General features: G+C 40.7%; 1 protein-coding gene across 1 annotated transcript in view; it reads right to left on the bottom strand.

The window, feature by feature from the left end:
* The window catches only part of LOC122799848 (rap guanine nucleotide exchange factor 6-like), a 1,033,906-nt gene that overhangs the window by 75,213 nt on the left and 930,996 nt on the right, over window positions 1-27,697 (bottom strand). The gene's annotated exons all lie outside the window — the stretch shown is intronic.

The raw sequence follows: 27,697 nt of genomic DNA on the forward strand, positions 1-27,697 counted from the left end.
ACTCGACCCCAGCACTCACACACACTCACTCGCAAGGAGGGGGAAGGGAGATAAGGCCTGCTCTACCTACAATACTCGAAAGGAAACTCTTTTTTTTTTTTTTTTTTTTAACGGGAAACGTGACGTGAAACGAAGGGGAGGGAAGTCAAAGGGCACAAGAAACCCGCCTACACTTACAAACACTCTAACACCCACAAAATATCAGAAAAAAGTGCCTACCACACCTTGAGCTCAAGACCACGCTGCTTGGCAAAGGCGCGGCAAACGAGATCTGAGAGAAGGAAGGAGATGGAGGGGTATTACGGGTAAGGGAAGGAGCTTGGAGCTTGGATCAGGTGCTGTTGAAACTGCCGTCTCAGATCCAGTCCGGATCCGACACACACAGGTTAATGATCAAATGAAGTCAACTACTTCAGATCATTTGTTGACTGGGAAAGTCCAAGTAGGACAGGGCCTATTTTCAGCAGAGGTCAGGGGTGAAACACTCCAAACACATGTCTTTAGAATGTGGGAGGAAACCAGAATACTTGGATGAAACTCACACAAAGACAGGAAAGACATGCAGACTCCGCACAGAAAGCACCCCAGCCGAAAATCGAACCAGAGAACCTCTTCCTGCGAGCTGATAACGTTAACAGCTGCACCACTACACTGCCCAATCACCCCCCAATTTACATACACACACATTTTATATATATATATATATATATATATATATATATATATATATATATATCTATGGATCTACTTTCATTAAATGAAAGTATGTTTTAATGAACATTACTCACCCGAGCTGATTCCACCGAATCCTCTTCATAACGAAAACATAGACTGCCAAATTCCTTTCCCTGTGAAAGAAACACTTGGCCACCATGATGAACTGGTGAACTGTGCCCTCTTTTCCCTTTAGTGCAATCTCAGAGTTGGTACATCTAAATAAGGGGGTGTTGGGGGCACAACCTCCCACTTTGGTGTGCTTATGTGTGCTCCGTTTTGGTTTGTTACCATGGTGGCCAAGTGGTTCTTTTCACAGGGAAAGGAATTCGGCAGTCCGTGTTTTCGTTATGAAGAGGTTTCAGTGGAATCAGCTCAGGTAAGTAACGTTCGTTAAAACGTACCTTCGTTTAGTGAAAGTAGACACATACATAGCAAGAGGTAATCAGAGGAGTGTATAAAGGAGGTTAAGAGGTAGTATGGCAGAAAGGTGCAGAGCCACTCTGAAGACATGAAGGATGCAAGGAGACTGTGGCAAGGCATACAGGCGATCACTGACTACAAAATCAGGTCAGCACACTGTGAGGACAGCATCAAATTACTGGACAGTTTGAACACCTTATTTGGTAGATTTGTGGAAAGAAACAACAGGTTGGCACTAAAGCTACCCACGGATGAGAAGGATGCAGTGATCAGCCTCAGCACAGAGGAGGTAGGAAGAGAGCTAAGGAGAGTGAACCCCAGGAAGGCTGCTGGCTCAGACAACATACTGCGTGAGGTGTTAAAAGGCTGTGCTGATCAACTATGCACAGTGCTCAAGGAAATATTTAACAATTCTCTTGCCATGGTGAAAGTACCCTCATGCTACAAGGAAACTAACAACATTCTACTACCTAAGAAAACCATTCCCTCCAGCCCTAACAACTACAGACTAGTCACTGACAACCATTGTCACGAAATATTTTGAGCAGCTGATCAAAAAGCATCTTTCATCATGCTTACCTCCTGATTTTGACCCTGTGCAGTTTGTGTACAGAGCAAACCGATCCACAGCTGATGCCATATCAGTGAAACTACACATCTCCCTTGAGCATTTAGAGGGCAAAGACAACTATGTGAGGATGCTGTTCATAGATTTCAGATCTGCATTTAATACAATGGGACAAAAGTAGCTGACAGAAAAACTGGCTCAGTTAGGAATCACTAAACATCTCTTTAACTGGAGCCTGGACTTCCTGACTGAGAAACCACAGAGGGTGTGTTCAGGTAAGAACACATCAAAGTACATCACGATTAACACCGGTTCAAGCTTCAGCTTTGGTTCAGATGACTTCTAATAACTTAAGAGAAAAAAATAAATCAAATGTACTCAGAGATGACTAAACTTAATCAGAAATTGAAGGAATATATCAACTCAAATAACATAATTCTGGAAAACAGAAGACGTTTTACCTATATATTCAGATGAACTAATAAAATTAAAAGTAATGTACTCACCATAACTGCATCTGTGTTGCCCATTTTCGTTATTTCTCAACACAATGGTTTGGATCCGATACTTGAAACCGACTTGACTGCATACTCCAGACTTCGGATCCAACTCTTGTACTTCTCCATCTACCCATAATATCTTAGTCCATCCCCATTACCTCAGATCAAGCTTGCCACCTTCGTGAACAGACACAGGATCCTATCTCTAGTGTTACTGTTTTTTTCAGTGAGATAATCCAAGCTTTTTCTCCTTAAAAGTTTTATCTTTAGCTATTTTTTGCTATTTATCTCCATCCTCCCTCTTATCTCTTGCAGGTGTTACGGCTTTCTACTATTTTCTATTTCATAATCTATTATTACCATAGTTGACATTTTCTGATTACCCATTTTACAGGGTATCCCTTTTAAATTACCGTTGTTGGTAATTAAACCTTTCTTTTCTATTTTCCTGTGTGTGTGTGTGTGTGTGTGTGTGTGTGTATGTATATATATATATATATATATATATATATATATATATATATGTGTGTGTGTGTGTGTGTGTGTGTATATATATATATATATATATATATATATACACATATATATCTATGGTTTCACTTCATAATCTCAAAATGCTGAAATCTCGAATGTCAGCATTTTGAGACCATAAAGCCAAAACCATACAAAACCGAAACTTCACAAACCCGAAACCATAGACCCAAACACACACAAACCACAACACTCACACAACAAAACAAATACACACAAAAAAACAAAATACCAAACATGCAAATACCTACACTACACAAACCCGCACACCCCCCTACTTGTATATACTAACTCCGAGATTGCACAAACAGTAAAAGGCAGAACACTCACACCCAGACATTCCATAGTCCCACACACACACACAAACAGAAACACCAACACATCCAACCAATTACACACTCATACGTTAAAACCTACCTACCCTAACCCACGCATACAACTTAAAAACAATCTAACACACATATAAACTCCCACCCAAAACCCTTAAAAAATAGTCACTTACCTTACACTCCATGCAAATCCATACACCACATCAAACTACATCCAACGTAAACATCGCACGTCACTTAACGTAAAGTAAAGCCATAACCACAAATTCGAGATAGTCACATTCGAGATTATGCGCTTTCCACATTTTAAAATTCGGCTTTATAGTCTCAAAATGCTGAAATTCAAGATTTCAGCATTTTGAGATTATGAAGGGATATATATATATATATATATATATATATATATTATATATAAAAAACTTCTTTCTCTTATTGCTTAACTTTTTGTTCTGTTTGCTAGCTACCATGTTGAGTAAAGCAACAGGATTTAGGAAATGCACTTCTTGTGGGCATAAAATCTCCAATTCAGATCCCCACAATGAGTGCGTATATTGCCTTGGAACCAGCCACTTGGACACCAGTTGTACTACCTGTACAACCTTCAATTGAAGGGCTCTGGCTAATCAGTGCTATAATTTTGAAAGGCCTTTCTACTTCTGGGAAGATCCGAATCCACGTGTTGAGGAAGAATGAAAAGGACAATGACAGCTCTGCAAAGTCAGAGGCTGAAATGAAGAAAAGGCTGCTGGGTTGAAGCTTCTCAACAGCAGCTATTTCAAAAAAATAATCGTGATAGAAGACAGAGTGCACAGAGAAAACCTGAGATTTTCTGTAGTGCCAGAGAAGCTGAAAGGAACAGACTGTATTAATTTTATTACAGCATAAACAAGCAATTGGATGGTGTTCCACACTAGGATTTGTTAACAAAAATGGCACATCAAGTGTATGCTCCAAAAGTGGCCATGAGAATGTAGCCAAGACAAAAGTTAATAAACATGCAATCTTACCAGCACAAGGAGATGATTCTATCAAAACTGCAGCAGAAGAGAAAAGTATTAAAATTTGGAGACAGCAGAGAGTTTGTGGTAAATGATTACTCACTACACATCAGGAAGAAGAGAAGCAAATTCATCCAAATCTGGGAATATCAAAAGGCAAGTGTGAGATTCAGGCTGATCTATCCAGCTGTCTTCAGAGTATTTTTCCTGGAGGATCAAAGACATTTTTATGCAGAATAGGGCTATGAAGGAAATAAAAAAAGTTTACTGAACAAACAGTGAGACACCAAGTAGAAGGGGACTCTGCTTCTCATACTTTTGGAAATAATGCCCAGAGAGACTTTGACACCGAAACCTTTTCCAATATTTCAAAGGAAAATGCCCGACAGCCAGAAGAAAAAAAGAAGTTATGTACTCACCATAACATTCCATGTGAGTTGTCCATCTCGCCTTCATTCTGTACTTGTGGGTTCGGAACCGATCCTCTGTTCCAACTCGGCCGTTTACAAAAGCTCAAGGACTCCAACTACCTCGTGGCTTACTCCCTATCCCATGATGCTCTAGTGTTCCCCAGATCTTGTTTGCTGGTATACTAATATGCGTACTTAAGAATTCCTTATTGTTTTTTAAGGCAAGAAGAGGGTCAAAGAATATTAGATGCCAATAATAACCTCGCAAACCTTAAGGAGCTAATTAAAAAAAAAAGACCGGGGGTACGAGGGGGGACATAAGAATAAAGGCAAGACTGACAACTCACATGGAACGTTATGGTGAGTACATAACTTCTTTATGTGAAGATGTCTTATCTTGCCCTTCATTCTGTACTTGTGGGACAGTCTCCCTAGCACCATCTCTCTTGGGTGGCTCACGGGAGAACATTCTTTAGAACAGTGAACCCAAAAGAGGTCCTTTCCCTGGAGATCAAATCCACTTTGTAATGAGTGGTAAAGGTATGAGGCCTTGATCACATTGCTGCTGCACAAATGGTATCACTTGCAATTTTGCATGAAAAGCAGAAGAGGTCGAAATACCCTGGTAGAGTGAGCTCTTATTTTATCTGGCAGTTGTTTGTTTACTGACTGATAGGTGAATGAGATGCAATCTGACAACCATCTGGACAGAGTGGTTTTTGCTCCTTTTCTTGCAGTCTGAAAAGGATGCTACTGTCAGCCCCAGTGGCCTAATAGATAAGGCACTGGCCTCCCTAAGCCAGGGATTGTGGGTTCCAGTCCCATATGAGGTCATATAATCTTTCAGGGAACCTTTTTGGCTAGGCTTATATAGGCCCCAGGGCCGATAGCCTAGTTTACCTACCTATGAACCTATACAAACAATTGGTCAGTCTTTCTAAAGTCCTTTGTTCTGTGTACATAGAAATGCAATTGTCTATGTACATCAAGTTGGTGTAATAAGAAGTTATGTACCTACCATAACATTCCATGTTAGTTGTCTTCATCTCGCCTTCTTTCTTGCTGTTTGGGATCAGAGCTGATCCTCGGCTCCGACTCAGCCATCTTCAAAAGCTCGAGAGCTGTTTACTGGCTCGAGGCTACCTCTTATCCCATGATGCCTAGCGACAGCTACCCACATCTCATTTGAAATAGCTAATCTCAGACATAATATGAGAGAAACCAGTTATCAAAAAACTGGTTGTTCCATGCATCCTAAAATCTAGAATAGGTTAGGAAGACCTAGCCAGAAGAATAACAATAAAGAATTTCAGCCAGTGAAAAAGAATTCCTCTTGATCCATTATGACGGGGGGACGGAGGGAAGGACGCAAGAAAGAAGGCGAGATGAAGACAACTAACATGGAACGTTATGGTAGGTACATAACTTCTTAATGTTAAGTTGTCTATCTCGCCTTCATTCTTGCTGTTTGGGACAGCATTCCTAGCACCTAACATCCTGTGTGGCTCAGTGGAACAGACTCTTCAGAACAGTGGAACCAAAGTCAGCTCTGCTCCGAGAAACCATATCCACCTTGTAATGAGAAATAAAGGTATGAGGGTTTGCCCACGTGGCAGCTGCACAGATGGAATCCATGGGCAACCTAGACTGAAAAGTTACGGAGGTGGCCAATGCCCTAGTAGAATGACCTTTCGGTTTAGTTGGTAACTCTTTATTCCATAACTGGTGAATAAATGTAATAGTGTGGGACAACCATCTGGATAAGGTCACCTTCGAAACTGGGAGACCTTGTTTAAGGCATAAGAAAGGAATAATTGGTCTGACTTTCTTATTTCTTTAGTTCTATGTAAGTAAAAACGCAATTGTCTGTGAAAGTCCAATTGGTGAAGCTTGTACTCTGTCTTCTTGCTATGATTGGGGAAGAACACAGGGAGATCTATAGATTGATTTAAATTATTTTCTGAGCAGAATTTAGGAAGAAACGAAGGATTAGTCCTCAGAGAAACATCAGGTAAGGAGGACGAGCACATAGTGCTTGAAGTTCTGAGACACGACTAGCTGAAGTGATAGCAACCAGAAAGAATGTCTTCCAAGACAGAAACTTGATGGAGCAGGATGCTGCCGGTTCAAAAGGAGGCAGAATTAAGGAAGTTAGGACTAAATTAAGGTCCCACGGAGGAGGGGGATCTCTCACTGGAGGTCTAAGCAGAGATGGTCCTCTCAAAGAAGCTTTATAGAGCTTATGAGACATGATGTTAGAATTTTGCAAACAGATATGAAAATTAGAAATGGCTGATAATTTTACCCTAATCGTAGCGAAAGCGGCCCCGGAGTGAAAAAGTTGGGCTAGTAATTCAAGAATTTCATGGACTAGGGCAGAGAAGAGATCCACATTCCTAGACTCTGCCAATAAGAAAAACATTTCCATTTGCTAGCATAAGTTTTTCTCGTTGTAGACTTATGTGAGGAAACGACAATCTCACAGACTGCTGGGAAGCCTGGCTAAGGGTGGAAGTGGGGCAACCAAGCTGTTAGCTGGAGTGTTTGGAGGGATTGATGTAACCCGCCTGACTGATGAATCAGGAGATCTGGAATCGGGTCCAGAGTCCAGGGCTGATCGAGAAGGTAGGGGTGCAGGAAAGGGAACCATATCTGTCGAGGCCAGTAGGGGGCAATGAGGGGTCATTTTGCAACCCAACGATTTTGCTTTCTGTATGAGTTTCGGTATCAGGGGAAGTCCCTGAGGCCAATCGTGGACTACAGCATCTTTGGGTATGTGACCTGGAAACGGGAGAAGTAGTTGCTGCATTTGCTGTTGAAAGGGGTGGCAAAAAGATCGCAGCAAGGCTGTCCCCATTTGTGGAAGATACGATTCGCAACTTCCTGATTCAGAGAGGGTGGCCTAATGGTTAAGGTATTTGCCTTGCAAACAGAAGGTGCAGGGTTTGATTCCCACAAGGGATAATTGGCTAGGCTTAAAATGGCTCGCAAGGGCAGTTAGCTTAGTAGTAATCTATGAACCTATGAACTCGTGAAGCATGAGGATAGCTCTGTTGAGCCAGTCCGCTATGACGTTGGATCTCCCAGGGATGTGCGTCGCAATCAGAAAACGTTGGGAGGAAATCGCCCACTGCTACAGTCTGAGTGCTTCTCGACACAGGGAGTAGGATCTGGTTCTGCCCTGCTTGTTGATGTACCACACCACTGACATGTTGTCTGTTTGAATTGCAATGGTCCGGGAAGGAAGAGAGTCTTGAATGGCTTGCAATGCTAGGAGCACGGCTCTCATTTCTAGGCATTTATGTGCAGATGGTACTCGTGAGGTTGCCAAGTGCCTTGGACTGTCCTGCCCAGATAATGCCCCCCCACCCTATCAGGGAGGCGTCTGTAGTCACTATGGCTACCGGAGGGGGCTGTATGAAAGGTCTGCCCTGAGTCACTAGTGGGGAGACCATCCACCAAGAAAGGTGCCTTTTGCATGCCTCCGTAATCAGGATCATGTGAGACATGGGTAGCTCCTGGAAAGACCACTACGTGAAAAGAAGCCACTGAAGAATTCTCATGTGGAAACGCTCTAATGGAAGTAGAAGAATGGCAGCTGCCATGGAGCCCAGAGTTTGAAGGACATATCTGACTTGGATCCTTTTGCTCTGCATTAGGATTTGCACCTGTTGATGAATTGTGGACACTCTTCCCAGTGGTAACCTTGTGAACATTTCCCTTGTGTTTAATTCTGCTCCTATTAAGTGATAGACTGACAGGGCAACAAGGCAGATTTTTCGAAATGTAGTGTAATACCCTAGCTGGGTGCAAGATGTGACTGTATAATCCCTCGCTTGTAAGAGTTAATGCATGGTGGAAGCAGTGAGGAGCCAGTCATCTAGATATGGAAACACCTGGAATCCTTGATGTCTCAGGTGAGCCGTGACCACTGCCATAAATTTGGTGAACACCCTGGGGGCTGTGGTGAGACCAAAGGGCAGAGCTCTGAACTGGTAATGACTGACCCCCACCAGAAAGTGAAGAAATCTCTGAGAGAGTCTGTCCATCTTGATATGGTAGTACGCATCTTGAAGATCTATCGAACACATCCAATTGTCCTGACCCAGGAAGGGTAGAATGGACTGTAGCGTGACCATCCGAAACTTTGTTCTTTGTACAGACTTGTTTAGTCTGCTGAGATCCAGAATCGATCTCCAGTCCCCTGTCTTTTTTGGTAACAAAAAATATCTTGAGTAAGTTCCGGATCCATGCTGGTCTGCGGGGACTTCCTGAATGGCTCTTTTTTTCTAGCAGTTTTGAAACTTCTGTTACTGCTTGCTCCTTCAGAGTGGGTGGAACATCTGGAAGGGCCTTTTTTAACTGTAAGGGGGGTTGATGGAAGGGAATTTTGTAACCTCCGGATATAATGGATAGTACCCATCTGTCTCTTGTTAAATTTTGCCAGGCTTTTGGGTACAGCGGAAGTCTTCCCCCAACTGCCTCCAGAGGTGAGCAGCCGGGCAACCCTTCAGTAACTACTGTCATACATTTGGTGAACACTTTGAAGGCTGTAGTGAGACCAAAACTGCAGAGCTTGAAACTGGTAGTGACTGGCACCCAGCGGAAAGTGCAGATGACTCCTGGATGGCCTGCCCATTTTTATGTGGTAGTAGACATCCTGGAGGTCTATAGAGCACACCCAATAATCTTTTCCCAAAAAGAGAAGTATTGACTGCAGTATTGCCATCCGGAACTTTGTCTTTCTTACAGATTTGTTCAATCTGCTGAGATCCTGTATGGGTCCCCAGTCCCCTGTTTTCTTTGGAACTAAAAGGAACCATGAGTATGTCCCGAATCCTATTTGGTCTGCGGGGACTGCTTGGATGACTCTTTTTTTCTAGCAACTTCTGTATTTCTAGGGTTGCCTGTTTCCTGTGACTGGGTGGAACATCCAGAATGTTTTTTATGTGTGGGGTGGGAAAGGAAAAAGGTATGGAGTAACCTCTGGATACGATCCTTTGTACCCATTTGTCTTTTGTTACTTTTAGCCAGGCCTCTGGGTACAAAGATAAGTGACCCTCGACTGCCTCCAGAGATGGACAGATGGACCTCCTTTCAGAAGTGATGAAAGGGCTTACCAAAGAAGGATTCTCTGTCACCCTGGTTCTGCGGACCCCCTCTGCCACGTAGCCAGCGTCTTCCATTATTGCTTCCCCCCCTGTCCCTGGGGGGAGGCTCACCATATTTGTCTTGAAAAACACTCTGGGATTTTAAAACACACATTTTTCCTCCCTTTTGACCTTTAGGATAAGGTCTAGAAGGTGTGGAAAAACGGACTCAGACGGAAGAGAGAGTTTTCCCTTCTTGTTCACACCTGGTTAGTGTGTCGTTGACTTTAGGCCCGAACAAGGATGAGCCGTCGAAGGGGGGATTAACAAAGGATAAATTGAAGGGTTCCGCAAAGTTACACAAGCACATCCAGGAATGTCTCCTAAGGGCAATTCCTGAACTTGCTGCCCTACTCGCTCCACTGGCTGCATAAGAAATGAGCCTCATAGATGAGTTCACTACTGAATTTAAGGTGGAGAGCTGGAAGGACACTTTGTCTGATCTCCCCGTAGCTACTAAACCTTGGACAGTATCTTCAAGCTCCTTCAGGAGATTTCTCTGTAATCCGGTAAAGTGTGTAAGATAACTCAGGGATCTGAGTGTAAGGGTCGCTGAAGAAAACATGCGGTTTCCGTATTTGTCCATCGTACGCTACTCTTTGTTTGGGGGGTGGACAGACGTGGACGTCTCTGACAACTCCTTCTTGGTGGTCGCCACCATCACCATAGCACCTACTGGGACACCTTTTGTAAGGAATTTTTACCCTCGGGGGATGTAATAAATTTATTTGTCCTCTGGGGGACAGGCTCCAATGAGTCTGGAGAATCTCACGCCTTTCAACAAACTAAATCCATAAGTTCATTGAAAGGCAGAGACACCAAAGTGGTGGAAGGGCGAGACCCAAAAGCCTTCAGGTAGGCTGACTCGTCAGAAGGGGTGATGGGCTTCCAGCTACCTCTCTGCTTAAGGATTTCTAGGATGTCTGCAAAGGAGACATCCTCAGAGGGTGACTGTGGGGACCCTTCTGGGTCATCGAGGTCTGTGTCAGATGTGACGGACTCCTCTGGGGAGTCCAAATGCTTACATAATCGCTTGCGAGGGACCTCTTCAGAAGGGCATTCTGGAGAGGTTTCGGAAGAGAAGGGCTCACCCACTGGGGCATCCTGATTCAGTCTCCATGTCTATGTGGAATCAGTTGTGCTGAGACAGACACCGGTGCCTTTGGGAGAGGAATGACTGGATCTGTGAGTGGGGCTGCCCATGGGGACAGCACTCTTCTCATCGCCTCAAAAGCTCCCTGTACGTGATCCAAGGAAGCTTCTGGTTCCGCAGAACTAGAAGGTTTCCCAGCACCAAGGGAGGTTGGCTCCAAGGCCGACGTAGGAGCCAAACTTACATGCACCAAGGCTCCGAGAGGCAATTCCGGATACGAAGAAAACTCGATTCGACTGTCCTCTCTGGACCCGACTGGAGAATGTCGCCTCCTAGAGTCCTTAGATGGCACAGAGGAAATTGGAGCGGTCGGGGCTGTACATCCTGGAGCAGGTCTCGGCTCCCACAGTTCCACTACTATTAGCTCCATGCATTCCAGCTCTGAGGCCCAAGTCGGGTCAGGGAAGGAATCGATGATGAAAGGGTAGTTCTGATCATTTCTGAAGCCCTCTGGGTCGGTTCTGACAAAAGTTTGGCTAGCACTGGTGCCCTCAAAAGTCTCCGCACCAAGTGATCCACATCACTGTCAGAAAGGCTCCTGGAGGATAGAGAGGAGGAATCTGGAGATCTTAGATTCTGTAAAATAGGTGACCTTAATGTCAGAGAAACCACCTCCAGTTCCGAGGACTGGCTCTGAACTTGGAACACCAATGGCTCCGATGTAGAACCAGCCGAGGTGGAGGGTCTTTCGGACCAGACAGATTTCGGTTTCATTGAAGATAATTTGAGCAATTTATTTCATGGTTCCAATTGCTCTGAAGATGAAGAAGATCTTTTTGAAGTCTTATCAGATTTTTGAGAGGGAGAAGAAGACTGTTGTACAGGATGCTGACCTTCTTCCAAGGCCTCTACAAAAGAAGTTTTTAGTAACTCCTTTAAGATCAGCTTGTTCTTTCTCTTCTGAAGAACCCTTGAACTAAAGGAGTGACAGACTGAGCAAAATTCCTGCAAATGTACTGCCCTCAGGCAGTATATACAAAGAGTATGGCCATCTGTGAGTGACATTTTTTATGTGCATTTTGAGCAATTTTTAAACCCTGAAGGTTTTGCATCTTTTGCTTGCTCAGACATGGTAACTACAAGAAAACCAAAAACAATTCCATTATTACAGTCAACAGGAAGGAAGGCCCTCTAACTTAAGCGGGCTCAGCAGCTCTCTAAATAAAACGAGCTAACTCCAAGGAAAAAATACACCAATCTAGATATTACAAAAAACAGACACCACACAATTCCAAATTTTAACTACTAGTAAAAGTCAACTAGTCACACTGCTATAATATAGGATTAGACAAAAAAACAAGGCTACCCTAAATATTCCAAATCTAGATAATATAAAAGACACTTCTAACTATGCTTTACCATATAAGAAGCTATGCACATACACACACTCTATTCAAACTTTAACTATAAGCAAAAAGTTAACTAGTCACACTGCTGTAATATAGGGTTAAAAATGGACTATCCTGTAACTAACTACTTGCATCAATCAAAGAAAAAAAAACCTAAATGCTCAACAAACGAGCCTAGTAAGATAAAACTATATGCTCTATCGGGATAGGGGAAATAATTTAGGCCTAAATATAATGGCCTGGCTACAACAACACACTTAAAAGGAACAAAAGCAGAAAAAAACACTTTTTAAGCAGACATTAACTAATAAACTACTATCTAGCTATCTACTTATATTGAAAGAAGGTAAATATTTTAACAATTTAAAGATTATAAGAAGAAACACTTGGCCAGAGCTAGATGAGGTGCCCGATCTATTTCAGCGGCAAACGAGATCTGGGGAATGCACTAGAGCATCATGGGATAGGGAGTAAGCCACGAGCTAGTTGGAGTCCTCGAGCTGTTGTAAACTACTGAGTCGGAACTGACGATCGGTTCCGAACCCACAAGTACAGAATGAAGGCGAGATAGGACAACTTCACATCACTGGAATTAGCTAGAAGAATCACGAGTACCTTGGACTTGAACCAGAATTAAGTAATTAGTGATAGGGATGAAGAAGAAGACCATAAACACTGAAATTTGTGAATAAATGTGAGATTGTAAAGCATCAATCACATTTGTGAAACACAGCTCTGCAAATTAAAGTGCCTAAGAAAACATGGGACGTCTGCTGAATTTGTTAAATTTGTGGGTAGACTGTAAAGCATACACCACACATTATTGTCTTTAACGTCGAGAAGGACACTAAATCTAAAAAAAAAAGTAACTGTAACTAAACATTTATTCTTATTAGTATTTGTACAAAACCTTTTTATGATATAAGCTGCATGCTATACTGTAAACCAGATTTCTTTAGTGTGATGTCAGGGGTATTTTAAATGTGGGGGAGTCTTTTCAATGACTGCTGTATGTGTTAAAGACAGTAAAACAATTAAGTACCTTTCTCGGTTGTAGAAATACAGCATTTACAGTGTAAAAAGAGAAGAAAAGCTGCAGAATGTAATTTAAGTTTATATAATCCTGTGACCTGGTGGTGCTGGAGTGGGGGTCAGGTGTAACAATGTACTGATTATATTACATGTAGAACTACAATGATAATTTTCCTTATTTTTACACAGGTGGATGTCTACCAGAATGACAAGGACAAAAGAAAAGGGGAGAACTAATATTGATTGCTAGTAGGGGTCCAATAGTGATATTAGACTATTAGACCATTAGAAAAGTAAGAAATCCATAGTCGATATATAGTATGAAGTGGCTACTGGCAAGGGAGGATTGTATTTACATTCCACCAATATCTGCTATTAAGGAGATTAGGAAAAGTTTCAAGAAATGCTCAGTTTTCAGCAGGCAATATTACATAGAGGTGAGGAATGGAACTTGATTTGTATTAGTAAGGATGCATCAGGGGATCTAGAAATTTATGAACATATTTGGTATTTAAGATGTGAATTCAACAGTGGTAATTTGGACAGAATTTACAAATTATTCCCCAAGGTACAATAAATGGGATAGACTGGAGAGAAATTATATTTCACAGAAACAAATGCATTTAATTGAAAGCTTTAATGCATATCTAATAACTATTTCAGAACATGCACCAATGAAAACTTGGATAAAAATGCAAGGGAGTGAAGTACAAATGAGTCAGTGGCGCTTTCCCATCTACTTGTTAAAAAGAAATTGGTAGTGAAAAATATTTGAGTGTTATTAGGAAAGATGGGAATTTCTTTAGACAGAATATCTAGTGAGTGGGATAAAATGAAAATGGAGTTTAAAACAAGAGTCGAAATAAAAGAGAAAGATATGGTTAAGAAGTTAGTAGGAATTGTGTAGAGAGTCTGACAAATGTTAAAGTAATGCAGAATAAGGGGAAAGGTACAGGACAAGAAAAGTGAACAAACGGAAAATGGATACCAAAGCAGAAACACAACCCAAATGACACATAGCCCACAAACTCAGTGTGCCACTCAACCACAGCCTTTAAGGCATAACAACGTACCCAACACTCTAGTCATAGGTGACTCTATAGTCAGCCACACTGATGTTCCACTCACCAGGCTAAACAAGGAGAAAGTTACTGCCAGCTGCCTATCAGGTACCAGGATCCCCCACATAATGCATGCACTCGGGTCACTCCACAACAAGTAAAAATATGACTCTGTCATTGTCCATGTTGGTGTGAATGACCCGAGACGTACCTCCCTAGACTACAAGAAAAGAGACATGGAGGAGCTGTCCAATCTTGTAGCCCACGCAGGTATGACTCTAGCCCTGAGTAGCATCCTGCCATCACCCAGTATGATACCACAGTACAAGAACAAAATGACTGACTTCAACAATTGACTAAGCTTCTGGTGTCATTCTAAGGGGATCCACTATCTGTCTGCCTGGGATGACATGATCGACAAACCAAGATGCTTTGCCAGAGATGGCCTGCACCTGTCGCCCTTGGGATTCTGGATACTGGCTAAGGCTCTTGCCACCCCTATAGTGCCTTTTTTTAGGCAAGATTCAAATGACAAATTCATCACCGTAACAGGTACAAGCAAGCAAAATCTGAGGGTAATGCTACTTAATGCTAGAAGTCTAAACCTCAAAATGCACTCACTTGAGGCACTCCTTAAAATGGAGAACATCGACATCTGTGCAGTGACAGAGACCTGGTTCAAGGCTTCAGAGAGCACCCCTGCATTACCAGGCTATAATTCATACCACACCATTCGGACATCTAACCTGGACCGAAGAACTAAAGGTGAGGCATGTCCATATTCATTAAGGATATCCACACCTCCAGGCTAGTTGCTCAGCATAATGCATCTGAGATTATCCAAGTGCAACTAACTCTGGGCAAGACCGCAATTCAAATTGTAGCTTGCTACAGACCCCCCACCATGCCCAGGATTCCCACTCCTCATTTCTTGATACAGTGGAACATACTAGGGTACAACCTAACACCCTAATAATGGGTGATTTCAACTACCCCACCATTAACTGGGAAAACTACTCATGTACCAACTCTTGTGCTCAACATTTTCTGGAATTCATTAATTCCAACGCCTTGGATCAACTTATCCACACCCCCACCAGGGGCAGCAATATCCTAGATCTGGTCATTACCAAAATGGGCAATCGGTGTTCCACACAAGAGGTCAATTCCTCGTTGGTCAGATCAGACCACAAGCAATCACCCTAGATATCCACATCCCACCCCCCACTGGGGAAACCACTGTAAAAATTTTCTTCAAAGCCAACTTTAAGCTTCTTAAGACAGAACTGGCAAACTTCACGACACCCATGCTGACGGACAACAGAGGTACGACTGCTGAATCCTATACAGTTGCACATTATAAGCACTTACACGAGTGCATTGATCGTGCAATCCCTAACAGAACCAAGATGCTATCCTCCAAAAAAAGGAAGCCAATCTGGTGGTCCCTTGCTATAAGCAAACTCTACAACAGAAGAAAGAAACTGTTGCAAAAAATAGTAAAATCCCATGATTGGAAGAACTCCCTGGTCAACCTCAGAAAGAAGCTGAGATCCCTCATAAAATCCTCCAAAGCTAGTTATGAAAACAAAATCGCCACTGATGCTAAAGACAACCACAAAGCATTCTATAGCTATGTCAAGAATCTCAATGGCAACACTCAGATCTGCTCTGAGTTACAGCACAATGGCACTAAATAGACAGAACCAGCTGCTATTGCCAACATCCTAGCAGATAGGTTCAGTGCTAACTTTACCCCTCTCTCATCCCCTAAAGGGCCCATCTCTATACCAGAAGAATGCAGAGTTCCTGCAATCACGGCTGCACAGGTAAAAAACACACTCTCCAAAGCCAAGAACACAGCATCCATGGGACCTGACAACATCCCAGGCTGCATTCTACATGAACTACAGAACGAACTGGCACCCCACCTAAGTACCATGTTCAATCATAGCCTCACCTCTGGCTTTGTGCCCACTGAATGGCGCACAGCAACGGTTATCCCACTCCACAAAGGGGGTGCCACCACGGACCCTGGGAACTACCGCCCCATTAGCCTGACGAGCCTGGTCTGCAAGGCTATGGAACGTATCATCATGGAACTTATAAACAATGACATTGGTAATCTCCAAACTCTGGATCCTACCCAGTTCGGGTTTGTAAAAGGCAGATCATGTCACCTAAACCTGATAGACTACTTTGAAGCGGTCACCAAAGCCGTAGATGAGGGTAAGGTGGGTCACACAGTCTACCTAGATCTCGCCAATGCTTTTAACACCATCCCTCACTCTAGAATTATAGATAAACTCACTAAACTAGGTATAAATCCCTATGTCACAAGATGGGTTGCCAACAGGCTCACCGACAGAACCCACATTGTGAAAGTAGCAGACTCTAAATCCAACTTCAGACCAGTGACGAGTGGAGTACCACAGGGTTCAGTCCTAGGTCCTCTCCTGTTTGGTATCTACTTCTCTGAAGTACAGGCTAATACAGAAGGTCTTTGGCTAACAAAGTTTGCAGATGACTGCAAACTAGGAGCCATAATCAAAACTCCTAACGATGTGGACATCCTACAAAAGAGCCTCACTGAGACAGATGCCTGGTGTCAAAGCCATGGCCTCAAGCTCAATGCCAAAAACTGCATTGTCATCCCCTTTGGTAAAAACTCTGTACCCAAGAACTACCAAATAGGCAGTAGTCTAACACCGAAAGTGTGATAAGAGACCTTGAGACACAGGTGGATAGTAATCTCTCCTTTGATAATCACATCGCCACAGTAGTCAGGAAATCCTTCTACATGGCATACCTCATCACAAAAGGTTTCTCATCCAGGAAAAAAAAAAAAGAGGTCATTGCTCCCCTCTACTCATCGCTCATTAGACCCATTATAGAGTACAACACCCCTTTCGGTATGTACCTCACAAGACATCTGCAACAACTGGAAAGGCCACAGAAATACCTCACAAAGAGGATTACCAGCCTCAAACAGATGTCCTATGCAGACCATTTAAAAAAACTCCAGCTTTACTCTGTTGCATATCGCATACTCAGAACCAATCTCTGCCTAACATATAAAGCTATGTCAAACCCAGAGCTGTTGGACATTCTCCAAGTAAAGAAACCCCAATCCCTCCGAGCTACACACTCTAGAGACATAAACCTTGTCACCACAATAAACAGAAAATGCTGGAGGGATAGATTCCTGTCCCACAGACTTCCCATACTCTGGAACAAACTACCTATCTATATCAAGCAAAGCTCCTCATTAGCACTCTTCAAGAAAAATCTTGATGATTGTATGGGAGGTAGGAAATTCACCTCGGGGATCACTTCTGTGGCTCTGCTTGACAGGGCCACAGGAAAATAATTTTCTTGGGTGGCAAAAGCCAGGGTACCATTTGGCTATGCTTATATAGGCCCGAGGGCCAATAGCCTAGTACCTACCTACGAACCTATGAACAACTGCAGAGTGCTAAAGAGAAAAAAAGATTGACTGCTGTCAATCAATTATTTTCTGATAACTCCAGAGCATAAAAGCTTTTAGTACAGTGATTTAGGCAACAGAAAGGGTAGTTACTAAATGTTGGGAGAGTATGAAAAAAAACAAAACAACAGAGATCCTATAGAGGTGCATTACAAATATTTCGGGAATGTTGTGAAAATTTGTATAATGCAGAGGAATATGGAAACCAAGAAAGTGCACAAATGCAAATATTTATGGAAGACCTATTTATGGCAAGATTAGAGGTAAATGAGGCTCAACAACTAATAGTTAAAACAGGAAGAGATGTGATAAAAATGGTGATGTATAATCAATCTGCAGGAAGTCTCTAGGAGCAGATGGTATTCCTGTGAAAGTTTGGAAGTTAGAAAGCAAGTAAATGATACAGATCTAGAAGATTTTGTTTAATAGTGTTTAAAAAGCAGGGAAAGCACTAGAATCTTGGGAAAAAAGCTGTGGTGGTTGTATTAACCAAGGAGGGTAAAGACGCAGTCTCATACGTACCCATTTCAATTTTAAACCAAGATAATAAACCAGCTGTAAGAATGGCAAAGGTATTGCCACAGCTGACAAATATGATCATTGTGGTTTTGTGGAGGGGAGGCAATTATTTGTCAACATTAACAGAAAGTTAAGTTACACAAGTTCTATTTACCTGTATTAGGAGATGTTCAAATACTTCACTGCCTCTGTGGCATTTTGAGTTACCTGCCAAGGTAACCCAGTACTGGTCAGCTTTCAACAGCTCAGACTTTCCTCCCTCTCTCTTCCTGTGACAGGTCATTTGCTGAGCATATCTTGAGAAGAAAGCCTTCAGATGCCACAAGAAGTGAGTTTTCAGACGTTTTTGCTGGCACAAAGGAAAATAGGACAGTACCTAAAGCCAGAATCAACTAGCAAGAGATAATTTGCAGCCAAAATCAATATCATGTAGAAACCATATCCAACAACCGAATCAAAGAGGTTGAAACCCACCTCAACTACGCACAATTTGGGGGATGGTGTTTGGGTGCTGCTACTGAGGCAGTGCAGAATTCAAACATCTGCTGTTACAAGTAAGCAAGACTTGTGCAACCATAGCTATGTTGCTAATTCCCACTGCCCCAGTGCAGCAGTGGCATTTTGGGTAGATTCCCAGTGTTTCCCCACCTGGGAGTTGGAAGGATAAGGATCCCGAAGCCACTGGAGAATGGTCCAAGCAAAGCCTGCTGTGGAGCCTGAAAAGGAATCCAGTTTGTAGTGCTTTGTGAAGGTATGAATAGCGGACTATGTTGCTGCCTTCTAGAGTCCACCCCATTCCAATATGCCATCAAAGAGTATAATGCCTTAAGTCAAGTGAGCCTTACCCTTGCATGGAAGAGATTTCCCATGGTGGGAGTAACAGAAATCAATAGCAGAGGACAAACATTGTACAATAGTTTATATACAGACAGTTTAACCTTTCTTAGTCCTCGTATAGGAGGCAAACAGCTGTTTAGTATTCCTGAAGGACTTTTTTCTTTTTCTGTCACAGTAGTACCTGAGCTGCCTGTGCACATCCAGGGTACGTAGAGTACTTTCTCCCTTGCTTTTTTATGAGGATAGAGCACTGGGAGAGTGATAGCTTGACTCAGGGTACAATAAGGAACAACTTTAGGCATGAATGATGACGGATTAGTGCATAACATAACCCTGTCCTTTTTTTAAGCACCTTTATTAAATTATCATTAAAAGCATAGGCAAGCATATATTAACAGAAAAGAAAAGTTATATTAACATTCTTTTTCCATTTACACACATTATACATAATACATCACCTTTTTATTCTTTGTGATTATCATCAGACTAACATTACATAAATTGCTGAATTCATGTCTTCCCTTAAAACCCATTCCTTTTCATCCTGTACGTTAGTCTGCATGTACTGTTCCCACAGTTTCCATTTATTTCTATGTAATTTGCTCTTTCCCTTTTCTAAAGATCCATCTTCCAGTTCTTTTTTCTCCCTTTTATAATATTCAATACTTCAAATACAGTTGGTTTAGACATTGATTTTCATTTCATAGTAATTGCTTTTTGCCTGCAAACAGAATTAAACATCATAAGGCTTTTCTATGTCGAGGCAATATAGATCCTGTGTACCAGCTCAAAACATTTTCCAGTCTCTCTTCCCAAACTTTTCTAACATCTTCTATTTGATTCTTATAGTTATGCAATATTTACATGCCCTACTAATTATCCCTTATTTAACGGCAGATTCTGCTCTAGATATGACTAAAATCCACAACAGAGCAGGCCTTTCACTTAATATTTCCTTATCCCTTTCTCTCTGCTTATACTCTGATAACAATCCCTGGTAGAGAAGGTAGTCTCTAGCCTGCGGTCCAAACATCTTCTTGGCCTCATTCCACACTCTTACCTTTCCCTCTAGGAATGTGCACCCCAGACCTTGGATCTTTTGCCAGTTTTCTCCAGTGAATTCCAGCCCCTTAATGCCTCTTTTCTGTACCCTTACTTGTAGTTACCTATGTTAGCAAAATCTCCTTTTTCGATTCTTGTGTTGGCATAATTTTGAAAATACTTTCTGCTACTTTATGAATAGAATATTCTGGATGGTTGTGGTTATTCCCCTTAAGGATCAGGATCCAAAATACCACTCTCTCTTTACTTCTTGAAATCTTCCCTCCCTGCTTCATCATCATTCCCTTCCATTTTGAATTATAACCTTCTACTTGCATTATGCATCTTATCCTTAACTGAGTTACTCTAAAATATCTCTGCAAATCAGGCAATCCTAAACCACCTTGTTCTATTGGAAGGATCGATATATGCAACTTAACTTCCCCTCTTCCCCTCCTAAATAAATCCTTTCAAATCGTTATTATTTACTGACCATAAATTCTCATCTGGTTGATAAATATATATCTGACTTAAATATAAAATTCTTGAACCCTCAAAAGTCTTTCCTCACATCCTTTCAATGAACTCTTTACCTGAAGTGTTGGATATATACAGTAATATGGATGGCCTTCCTGCCAGAAGGCAAAGTTATGCCTTATTGGGGCATTTTCTTGGATTTCTCTCTTCTAGATGTGGCTTCAATAGCAAGACCACAGATGACAAAAATTCAATGGCATGGGAAGAATAGCTGGACCCAGCAAATTCAGCCCTTGGATTTTCAAGTACCAGTACTGGGATCTGTGAAATAGGATCTGCAGTGGTGGAGGGATCAAGCGCATATGAATCCCAGACTCCCTTTCTCACTTCAGACCTTAGTCCAGTCTGTCCAGACAGACTCTACAGATTTTACGTGGGCAGCCATGTCCATGGAAGTTGAACTGCAAAACTTATGATGTCCTCAGGACATGCCAAAGCATATAAATGTAAAAGACATGTTGGCAATGATTCATGCCTTAAAATTTCTTTGACAACTATGGACTCCAGGTCCTCTTCTAGTGGTCACAGATAACATTACTGTGATGGGGTACCTGAACATGCAAGAGGGTACAAGGCCATAGTCTCTGTGATGGTTGGCAATGACGGCCTGAGAGCTGGCTATACAACATTCTCGACTCTTCAGGCCTTGTACATTTGGTCAGAGTAAAATACAGTGGCAGACAGACTAAGCCAATCTGGGACAGACCCTCCCAAGTGGAATTCCCATGTGAAGGTGTTCCAAGAAGTGATCCAGGTGAGAAGAACACCTCAAGTAGATCTTTCACCTCTCCTTTCAAAACAAACATCTGGAAAAACACTGTTCACAACATCACTGCAACCATGGTTGGAAGACAGATGCTGCATCATTCCCATGGTTGGGAATGTTCCAGTACACATTTCCATCCTTTCCTATGATACCCAAGACACTTCTAAAGATTCAGAAAGAATTCCCAAGGATCGCTGTGGTAACTTCCCTTTTGGCCTAGGCAAAGTTGGTTCTCTGTTTTAATGGACATGGCCAAGGGCAATTACCACAAGCTTCCTCACAGACTGGATCTGCCCACACAGCATCAGAGGTGAAAGTTAGACCTTAACTTGGAAGAACTGTAATTGGCAGCATGGATGATTCTATTTTGATACTTTCAAGCCCTTGTTCCATGAGGATGTGCAGCAGGTATTTAAGAAGGCAAAACAAACTGCAACTAGAAAATCTCACTTTAACAAGTGGATCAGGCTTTCAAGGTGGTGCTTAGCCAATTACAAAGGTCCCAAAAGGGTTTTGTCCCCTCTAATTTTGAGAAATTTATGTGAGCTACTTAGATTTGGTTTGCATTTTCTTCTATCAAAGTACATCTTGCATCCATCTCAGTTTGTCTGACCATGGATCCCCTTTTGATCTCTTTTGTGGTCAGTTTATGAAGGAGCATTGCACAAGACCCCCCTGAAAGCATATTCCACTTCCATGAGATCTCAGACTTCTTGTTGAAAAATTGACCTTATCTGCTTTTGAACCTACCTCTCAGGTTGACTTGCACTTCATTGATTGGAAGACTGCTTCACTCACTGCTCTGATATCTTCAAGGGAAGTCTTTGAGCTGCAAGCTCTTGTGGTGGACCAACCCTATCTGACTTTTGGGTCAGCTTTGTGTTTGAACTTCCAAGATGGCTGCACACTGATCAACAGCTTAACTTCAGCTCTGCCAGTATGAAAAAAGAAAGTGAGGAAAAAAAGACAATGAAATTATTTTTTTTGCAGGGGGGGGGGGTAGTATTCAGTTACTGGCTAGTAAGTGCACTGCCTGGAAGCCAGAAAAAAATAATTTTAGAAAACCCAAAAGAAACTAAACAAAAAAAAAAAGCTGAAGATAAAACACGATTTGGGAAGGATTCTGCAGCTGTTGAGCAAAAAGAAGTTCAAGCTATAGCTTTAGTTCAAGAGATGACTTTCAGTAAATTTAACGAAAAATAAATCAGATGTACCCAGGATGATTGAAATAAATGAAACAGTGAAAGAATATGTCAAATAAAAAGGCTGAAAAAAAAAACATAATAAGCTTTAGCTGTTCAGATAAGCTGATAAAACTGCAAGAAAGAGTCTGAAATGACAAAAATGCTGGCTGTGTGAGACTTCTCAAGAAAATCAGTTTCAAAAACAAGACAGTTAGAAGACAGAGCTCATACAGAAAATCTGAAATTTTCTGCTGTACCACAGAAACTGGAAGGAACTGTATTCTTATTTAAAAGCACAAATATGCAACTTGTTTCAGAGGAAAATGCTTGAGAGACAGAAAAAAGCACAGGAGTTGACTAGAAAAATCAGAAGTACCTTGGACTTGAACCAGAGTCTGATGTTGGGAGATATAGATGAACTTGAAACAGACCAGCAATACTGAAATTAGTGAATAACTGGCAGACTATAAAGCATCAGTCACATTTGTGAAGTACGGCTTTGCAAGAAAAAGTGGCTGAAAAATACTGGACCTTTGTTAACATTGTTAAACTTCTGGATGGACTTTAAAGGATATAGCCCACTTTAATTAATGTTTAGAAGCACTATACTATGATATGAACTGCATGTTATACATAGCAATGCAGTTTTATGTAGTGTGTAGTCAGTTTTTTAAATGTTGAAGGTCTTTTCAGTGACTACTGTATGTGTTAAATATATTAAACAAGTACTTTTTTAGTTGTACAAAATATAGGCTTTAAATATAACAAGAAGAAAGGCTAAACAAAAGCAAGTTTAATGTTAATATGTTGTGATCTTAGGTTGCTGGGGTGTAGCTGGAATGTAAATGTGCATCGATTATATGTAGCATTAAGGTATTTTCTCTTACTTTAACAAGGATGGAGGTCTAGATTAATGCACTTTGCTTAAGCTATAAAGAAGTGTTTTTTTTGTAACAAAATAGGATTTAAAAAGATAAAATTATGAAAGCCATGAAACATACCAGGTTTCTTACACCTGCAAAGATATTTGCTTGCTTTTTCCATTAGCAAATGTTCAGTGGGAGTCAAGAAGTCTACAGCTGAAGGCAGCTGTATAGAGAGTTCTGAGAATTCTATGCTGAGGGAAATGCAATATTTTAAATGTACAATGGCAAGCAGTGCAGTGAAAAATAAAGTTTGAAATTATGGTAAGTAAGAGATAGCCTCCCTACCAGACTTAATACTATAATGCATTTAATAAAACAGTGTACAATTTAGTTTTATTTAGATATAGCCGGTGCACATTTTCTTAGGGCTAAAAGATTATGTTTTATGAAAGCTTACACATTTTTTTTCATATCTGGAAGGGGAACAGAGATAAGAAAAGAACAAAGAGCAATCAGTGTTAAGTTGAAACACAGGCTGTAGCATGTGCTTTAATATGTGCAACTTTCATTGTAGAATAAGTAATGCCTTTGGGTGCAGCTGTCGATTTGGGCTACTGTTCCTATCTGGAGGGTTAAACTTCATTTTTTGAAGATGTACACAGTTTTGAATATTTGTTCTAAGTTTAAAGGGAATAAGGGTGTTTTAAAATGTTTTCCTTAAAATAAAAAGTCTTAACAAATGTGGCATAGGTTCAAATGGAAAAGAGAAAAAGCAATTATGAAAAAGATCAGACTATCAAATGTAATTTTGTGCATATAGCAACAATAATAAAGTTAGAAATACACATTAAAAAAACTACCACGTATAATGCATGGGAAAATATATTTTTAACATAACAGCTACTCTATCCATATTACCTTGGAACATAAATGGCCTTACAGTTATACACAAAAAAAGAAATAGTACTGAATTATATTAAGAAATGCAGGGTGCAAATAGCAATGCTGCAGGAGACACATCTGCAACTAATAAGCATGTGAATTTGACAAAGAAAGGATTTCAGGATGGATATTCAGCAGAATATCAGGGACAAAGGAAAGGGGCAGTAATTACAGTAATTGCTAGAGGGGCTCCAATAGTGATAGAAGAGGGGGAAACAGACAATAATGATAGGTTTGCAGTAGTAAGAGGCTACTAGCAAGGGAGGAGGATTACACTGACTTGTATTTGTACTCCACTAGAAACCGCTATTATGGAGCTTAAGAAATTTTGGGGGAGAAATAATCAGCATTCAGCAGGGTGTATTACTTATAGGCAGGAACTGGACCTTGATTTGAAATACTGAGGGTGTATCAGAGGGATCTAGAAGGGAAATATATAACAAAAAAGGGAAGATTTCTGAAGAGACTTATAATAATATTTGATATGTAAAACGTAAGTTCATTGGTAGTAACACAGAAAGAATTTCCATAATATTCCTCAAGGTACAATAATTAGGCTAGACAAGATAGAATTTATACTTCAAAGGAACAGTTGCATTTAATTGAAAGCGGATTTCAGATCATGCACCAATAAAATATAAGACAAAACTGCAGGGCAATAAAGTAAAATGGAACGTAATAGCCTTACAAGTAAAGATGCCTTTGCACCTACCTCTTAAAAAGAGAGGGATTTAAGGAATGAGCAGTGGAAATTACTCAAGACGTATGAGAGAAGATAGAAATATCTTCAGAAGTTATAGCTGGTGAGTGAGATGAACTGAAACAGAGTAGAAATAAAAAAGCAGATATGGTTAATAAGTAATAGGAATTACGTAGACTAAAAAAGGTTAACATTTTTCAGACTAACAGGTATGTCAAAGAACAAAAAGAGTTGTAAATGTAGAGTGCTAAAGACAACAAAGAGGAGTATCTGGATAATATCTATGAGTTTAGTAAGATTGCTGTTAAGCAACTATTTTTCTGATAATAACTCCAGAGCATAGAAACTTTAAGCACAATAACTTAGAAAGCAGAAAATAGAAAGGGTCTTGTTAAACTCAGGGGACCTATAATGAACAATAACCAGACATCTGTACAAAGCAGAGAGATGTGGAAATCAAGAATAAGCACAAATAGAAATATGTATGTAAGACTTAATTATGCCATGCTTAGCAGTAGATAAGGCTCGACATTTAACAGATAAGACTGGAGGGGATGAGATTAAAATGGTGATGTCTAATCAATCTTCAGGAAAGTCTCAAGGAAATTATGGTATTTCTCTGGAGGTCTGAAAGTTAGGAGGGAAGAAAGTGATAAAGATCTGGAAGATTTTAACAGTATTCTAAAAGGAAGAGAAATATCAACAGTGTGGAAGAAAGCTGTGGTTACTGTATTACCTAATGGTAAAGACCCATCAGACCCAGCTTCATACAGATCCATTTCAATTTAAACTATGATTATAAAGTGCTTATGTTTATACTACCAAAACATGTCAATGGTGCTGCAAATATTTTTAAAAAATCTTTATTAAAATTTATCACTTAGGCAAACACTTTTAACATTATTTGTATCTCTTCCCAATCTTTTCTAACCTCCTCTGATCTATTCTTATAGCTATCATGCACTATTTTATATGCCCTACTAATTATCCCTTTTTAACAGCAGTTTCTGTTCTACATTCAACTAAAAACTCTACCTGAACAGATCTTTAACTTGATTTCCCTATCCCTTTCTCTTTACCTGTACGTGGAGATCAAGCCCTGGTAGGGAAGGCAGTCTCTTGCATACAATCCAAATGTCTTCTTTTTTTTAAAACACGTTTATTGAATTATCACTTGTGACATAAGCAAATTTACATTAACATAAAAGTGTTCAAATTGTATTAACAAGTTCACGTTTACAAACATTACCCTTTATACATATTGCTATATATCATATAACCTAAACAACATTACATAAATTATTCAATTCCTTCCCTTTTTTTGTTTTAGAAGAACCATCTTTATTAAATCACCACTTACGACACATAATCATACATGTATATAAATGAAAACAAACCACACTGACACAATCCTAGTTGCAAGCATTTTACATCACAAGTTGCAAGCATTTTATATCACAAACCCTACTGACACTCCCAGTTGCAAGCATTACACATCACTTAAAATCTACCCGATCATTTTCAGTCAAGAATTACATAGCTCATTAAGTCCTACCTTCTTTTAAACCACATTCCTCCCCTGTATGTTCAATTCCAGTTGTTTTACCTCTGTTATTATATTCACTGCTTCTAGTATAGATGGTTTAGATTTTGATTTCCATTTTCTAGTAACTCCTTTTTTGGCAGCCACCATCATATTACACAGCATGGCCTTATCATGTCTAGGTGATTCTAATTCTGTATCACAGCTCAGAAAAATCATCTCCCGTGTCACACCAATCTGTCCACTCAGCATCTCCAAAAGTGCATCCCGCAGGAAATCCTTAAAGTCCACCAACTCACCGCACTCCCATAACATATGTTCACAATTACTTCCCTCTTCCCCATCACACCTCTAACACCTGCTAGCTACCTGAGAAAAAAGTCTCCAGAGTCAACTTGGGGTATAAAAATATCAATGTAAACATTTCCAAGCAAAAATCCTAAATCTTCTAGATTGTGTTGCACATTTGGGAGACATACATATATCCTCCCATTATTTCTTTGTGAATTGCTTATCCAATCTCTCTTCCCAATCCTTTCTAACCTCCTCTGATTGATTCTTATAGTTATCATGGAATATTTTATATGCTCTATGAATTATTCCTTTTTTAAAGGCAGTTTCTGTTCTACATTCTACTAAAAATTCTACTAGTGCTGGTCTTTCAATTCCCGACAGAGAAGGCAATCTCTAACCTGCAGTCGAAAAAATTATTGGCATCTTCCCAATCTATCATATTTTCCTCTGTAGTTATCCATCCCGATACCTTGGCTCCTCCTCCAGTTTTCTCCAAAAAACTCCAGCCCCACTTACCTATTGTCTATATCCCTAACTGCAGTCATCCCTATCAGCAGAATCTCCTTTCTCCATTCCCATGTTGCCTTAGTTCTTAGTACACTTTCTGCTGCTTTATAGATATATATTCTGTATGATTATCGCTATTCTCCCTAAAGGCCTACTTCCAAAATCCCAGTCTCTCCTCACCTCTTGAACTTTCCCCCGTTTCATCATCACCCCTTTCCACTTTTAATTATAGTTTTCTTCTTGTGCTATGTAGAGG

The sequence above is a fragment of the Protopterus annectens genome, chromosome 4.part0 (genome assembly GCF_019279795.1).
Source record: "Protopterus annectens isolate FY-2018-M chromosome 4.part0, PAN1.0, whole genome shotgun sequence".
In the NCBI taxonomy this organism is placed as follows: Eukaryota; Metazoa; Chordata; order Ceratodontiformes; family Protopteridae; genus Protopterus; species Protopterus annectens.